Raw genomic sequence first — 6,000 nt, 5'->3', positions numbered from 1 at the left:
TGGAATTATTAATTTCCAGACCACAAATTTTGAGCTCATGGAGATAAGATTCAGTACACCACAAGAGGTTCAAGGTACATAAATGAAAAAGTATTTGATTGGTGATAAAAATAAAAAATTTATCAGAGTAAAGTAAGTCACCATTAACAACCAATTAAGTGAACTTAATAATATGGAGTGGTTGGCACTTAGAACTTATTTTACTCGATAGGATAAGAGCCAAACAATATTTTTTTGATGTATAATGAGATGTAGCATGTTTTAACCTTGTATTAGGTTGGGAACACAATTTTATTGATTCTTTTGTTTCGTTATTGTTTATATTGTTTGTAGTAATAGTGTATAGAAAGATAAATGGTTTGTTCTTTAATCTTCAGAAACTGTGTATTCTTGTCAGTTTTGCATGTAATTATGTGGAAAATTTGATTGGTTAAGATGATGTTTTATGTTTTGCGAGTTCTTAAATTGCTTTAATTATATGTATATAGTAATAGTTGTTTTCTAAAAGTGTAAAGCAAGTTAGATAAATTGGGTTTTGTGTGTATCCGTCTATCTGACCGTATACAAACTATATAGTAAAAAGTAGATAAACTGGGTTTTAGTGTATATCCGACCCGTATAAACAGGATTTGGTAAAAAGCGGATAAATTGGGGTTTTGGTGGATCCTAACCGGGGAAAAGTGACGGGAAAAGGAAAAAAAATAAAAAATGACAAGAGTCACATGTCAGTTTTGCTGTCTTTGTGACGAGTGACGCGCTTTGCTTTGACTGTGTAAAGTAATCAAAAGGTTGGTCCCCTAAGGGTCGCTTGGTATAACCGAGTGGCTGAGGTGGCACCGCAGTGCGTGGTGAACATAACACCGATCCCTTCGTTGGACCGCGGTAAGGATACCGCACGCGAAACTATTACCTCACAATTTCTCTTTATTTTTTTTACCATTGGAGTGTATGTGTTGTCTGTTGTTTGTGTGATAAGGTGTGGTCTATAATCCACCGGTTTTGTAGGGTGATGAAAAAAATTGATGTGATGATGATGTGATCTTGCAAGTTGCAACAGTGTTGTGGTGATTGTTGTATGACACTTTATGATGTAAGGGTAGAGGGAGACATTCCCTTCCAACCAATTCAACACATTGCCATATTAGTTTGTCTCTTTTATGTTGTTTCATTTTTTTAAATCCACAACACATGAAAATTCTATCTTCCTCAACCAACTAACTCAATTAAAAACAGACAAAACTACAAAAATGGTCCATACGGTTAGCTGAAAATTATCACTTTGGTAAAAAAAAGGGTTTGTTCTAACATTAAAGGTCAAACTATTTATTTTGTTGCGAGTTTCGTCTAATATTTTTTTAACTTTTTTATAACGAGGAATATGTCCTTATTTTTACTTTTTCAGTTTTTATTTATTTATTTTAATACCTTTATGATTAAAAGAAAAGAGAATTTGACTTATTAAAGTAATTAAGTATTTCAAATGTTCACATATGGGTAATATTGTTTTTTTTATTCATTTACCCAACTAACTTGTTTCACCCGTTCACAAATAACCAACTTTACCGGTTATTGTAGGTTTTGGGTGATGTGTCATCTACGTGGCTTGTACGCTGCAATACTCATCACCTACGTGGCATTGAGAAGTGTTTACATTATAAGAAGAGTGAGATACGACTGCTTATTAATTAAAACCCTAGATCGATCGATCGATGACATCTTCTTCCTCATCCTTTTCTTCCAAACGACAAGACGAATTACAACTGGATCATCCATGTGATTGTGACTTGCCATCTCGTGTGAAGACATCAAGAACCCCAGGCAATCCTGGAAGGAAATTCAGATTTTATCAAAACTCACTGGTAATTCATATTTTTTTACTTCTTCTTTATCTTTCAATTTAACATGTTTTTATAAATTTCTTGAAGAATGGAAAAAGTCCAAGCTGTAATTTTTGGCAATGGTTGGATGAGGATGAATGGAGGAAAGATGGAAGAAGGCATTACAAGATGTAAGAAGAAGAAAGTTGCAATCTTACCTTGAAAATTTGTACCTTGGAGAATGAAATCAACATATGCAGGATGAAGACTAAAGAAGAGAAGAACAAGAATAAACAAGAACTTGACAAAGTCAATTGGAAATTGTTTACCCATAGACTTGAATTAATTTTCTTGTTTCTCTTGTATGTCAAAATGTTGTTTTAAATTATGTATTATGATGTAGTATGACTAAATTATGTATGTTTTTGTGATGTTTTCAATGAAAAAGGTTATATTCAATCATTGGAATAGAATTGCACATTGTAATGGAATTGTACGTTGTAATGGAATTGTTATTAAACTTGGTAGTACAAAAGATAGTAATAAACATGTTAATGGAATTGAATCATTGGAATGGTAGTGTACAAAACTTGTAATGTTATTGTGATTACACTGTAATGGAATTGTGATTACAGTTGATATTCTAAAAGATGGTAATAAATTATAAACAATACAAATGGTACTAGAAACATGTGCAAAATATGGTAATACATTATAAACATGCCGGGGAACATTGACTTTGAAAGATGTGTCAAAAGTTTTACATAACATAGTTAAACATTCATTACACCCAAAAGATGTGCAAAAATTTAAACACTACACACTTAAACATGCATTTAAGCTATTCCAACTAATTTTCAAAAGATGTGCCAAAAGATTCCAAAGTTAAAAGATGTCAGTCAAAGATGCCAAAAACATTAACAACAGTACAATAAGCCAAAAGTTAATCCAACTCATACTGATTGTCATCACTGCTTCCCTGTTTTCCCTCCCATATTTTTCTTATCTTCAGTTTTGTAATTCTTTCTGAAGGTTTCATTGCCCTCTTTCCCACTACAACTTGAAAAGCTGGTATTTCCACTTGATCTTGAACTATAATTTGGTTAGCATCTTCAACTTGAACTTGCAATTTAGGTTCAACTTCAGCTTGAACTGCAGGGTGAACTTCAACTTGGTTAGCATCATGAACTTCAGGATGAATTTTCAGGTTCAACTTCAGCTTGAACTGCAAGGTGAACTTCAACTTGGTTAGCATCATGAACTTCAGGATGAATTTTAGGTTCAACTTCAGCTTGCACTTCATCTTGAACTTCATGTTGCACTCCATCTTGGACTTCAGGTTCTACTCCATCTTCAACTTCAGGTTGCACATCATCTTCAAATTCAAGATTAAAAGAGTCAACATCACTTTCAGATTCTATTTCAACTTCACTGTCACTGTCAATATCAACTTCATGTGCCAATGCAACCTTCACTTTACCTGTTTTGCATTACTTGAAAAGTTAAGTTATGCCAAATATGTTAAGTTATACAAGTTATATATAAATAAATATATCAAACATACCAACTTTCTTGGATTTTTTTTTCTTTGAACTTGCATTTGATGATTCCCCAATTGGTTTCTGAGGACAAGTTGTTCTATTATGCCCACTTTCCCTACATATGCTGCATTTCATCACACTTCCTCTTTTTGTGATTGAATGCTTTTTTCCTTGGTTTTCCTTCTCAATCTGATCCCTTTTACTTTTTGTTGATGGTCTTCCTGGTAGCCTTCTCCTTTTGGGGGGTAATGGGCTGATGTAGTCTACATGAGGGTTGAGGCCACATGTCACTACCATTTAGTGGGTTAATGGTATACCTGTAACAGTTTAGATACATTGACGTGGTAAACCGTGGTGACACATACTCCTCTACATCCTTGTTGAGGCTTGCAATGCAAGCATACCCATGCACACAAGGGTAACTTGTTAACTGCCAAGTTCTGCAGGCACATGTCCTGCTAGGCTGCTACCAATATCCACAACATATGCATCATACCCAAGTCTGAATTCATACTGTTGATAACCAGATGGTATTACTTTCCAAAATCTGTCCATATACACATGTCAAAAAACAAACATATATAAGGACAAACATGTCACACCCCTAAACCAAGGATGGCGGAAACGTCCGTGGGTGGAGGACTTCATGTACAGTATCACAACAACGAATATAATAGTGCTCAAAGTAAATACAACCATCATAAATATAATTGAAAAAGTTACACCAAAGTATATGTTTACATGATTCAAAATCAATTACATTATGATGACAAAAATAAATTGTTGACGGTTTAACGTCCCATCCTCAAAGCGATGAAGTTTTCCTGTTTCACTGATTTCCTGAGAATACAAGTAGTTTTGAAAAGTGTCAACAATTAAGTTGGTGAGTTCATAAGAGTTTTGTTTGAAGTAGAAACCGTTTTCCTTGTAAAATCGATATAGTTTGATTTCCAGAAAATCTAATATTTTCTTAGTTAAGTGTGAATAGAAATATTCCTATATGATGCATTAATGAACCCTAGAATGACCCGTAGAGTTCCTCTATAATCGTCCAGCGTATATAAGTTATATAAGGTATAAATTAGATAAAACGTTGAATATAGTGGGTCTGCCCTAGGTCCACAACCCAACGAGGAACAGGAGATGAGGCGGGCACCACCAATTCTAGGCCAATCAAGACTAAATTCTTATATGACTCAAACATGTACGCTCAGCGATTATAGTTGAAGTCTAACAATTCTAGATGAAATATAGTTTTAATATCATAATAACTATTTTAAGTGAACCTGGTACTTTGTATCGGTACCCCCTTTTTGTATAAAGACCCGACACTTTGTATTTGTACCCCTTTTTGTATAAAAACCGGCACTTTGTATTTGTACCCCTTTTTGTATATAAACCCGACACTTTGTATTTGTACCCCTTTTTGTATAAAACCAGCACTTTGTATTTGTACCCCTTTTTATATATAAACCCGACACTTTGTATTTGTACCTCTTTTGTATAAAAACCCAGTACTTTGTATATGTACCCCCTTTTGTACGAGTATGTTATGTAAATGATAATAAACTATACCTATTATAGTTTATTAAAGTGTTTGAAATGTATATATACCCTAACTATACCTATTATAGTTTAGTATATTTCTTTGTGGTGTTTAAAAATCCCATTCTATGTAAGTCAAATGTATAGTACAATATAGCTATGTTTAACTTGCTTTGTTTTGTACTAATGATTATGATGGAGGATTCTTATAAATTCAGTAAGTAATTTCCTAATATACAAATATATCATAACAAGAAATACATGAAATATATGAAGTCATCAAAGACTTAACACTTTGCTCAACATGTTACAAAGTGTTTTGATAGTTAGAAGCTGTTAACTAATTCTTAATCTTTCTGCACTGTTTTAGAAAAATCATCGAAAAATCATACGAAGTCGAAAACTAGATCCGTAAGTTCTGAGAATTTAAAAAATGTGTCTAGTTTACTCATAATTTTTATCACGATTTTTAATGACCTCCAACTTGGGTGAATAAGTCCATAATCACAGACTGGTCCGGATTGTTGTTTGAAATGATAGTCAGTTTTGTAAAAATCACCATAAATTGTAGAAAAATCGTATGGAGATGTTCAAGTAGTCATTTTAAATCTAAGAACTTGAACTATTTTCACGTTGTACAGTTTTGAAAACAAAAATGTTTAAGATGCCCAAAGCAGTCCGTGAATGGAGTTGAAATTTTCTGATGAAGGTTGTTAGAAAAATTTAGTTATGTTCTTGGTGTTTTAACTTGTATTCCCCCCCTGAAAACTTGAGAAAAAATGAAAATGTAGGGGTATGAACTCACCTTAAGTGATTTCAGTAGATGATTGTTGAAGAATGGAAGTGTTTAACTCAAGAACACTTGGAGATGCCTTGAAGATTTTCGAGAATCTAACATCATAGTTATGGAGTTTGTGTAAGCAATCAATGATTTGAGTAGAATGAAGTGCAATAATAATAAGGAGGATGAATTATACTTACTAAGAGTGGAAGAACGCTTGAAAATCAGCCTTGAATCTCGAATTTGGTGGAGAAAAAGTTTGAGAGAAAAGTGGTGTTTGATACTTAGTGAAATGAGAGCAAACGAGAGAAATGAG

This window comes from Lactuca saligna, chromosome 3 (assembly GCF_052625555.1).
Source record: "Lactuca saligna cultivar CGN05327 chromosome 3, ASM5262555v1, whole genome shotgun sequence".
NCBI classification, from domain to species: Eukaryota; Viridiplantae; Streptophyta; class Magnoliopsida; order Asterales; family Asteraceae; genus Lactuca; species Lactuca saligna.
This window is presented reverse-complemented; position numbering follows the sequence as displayed.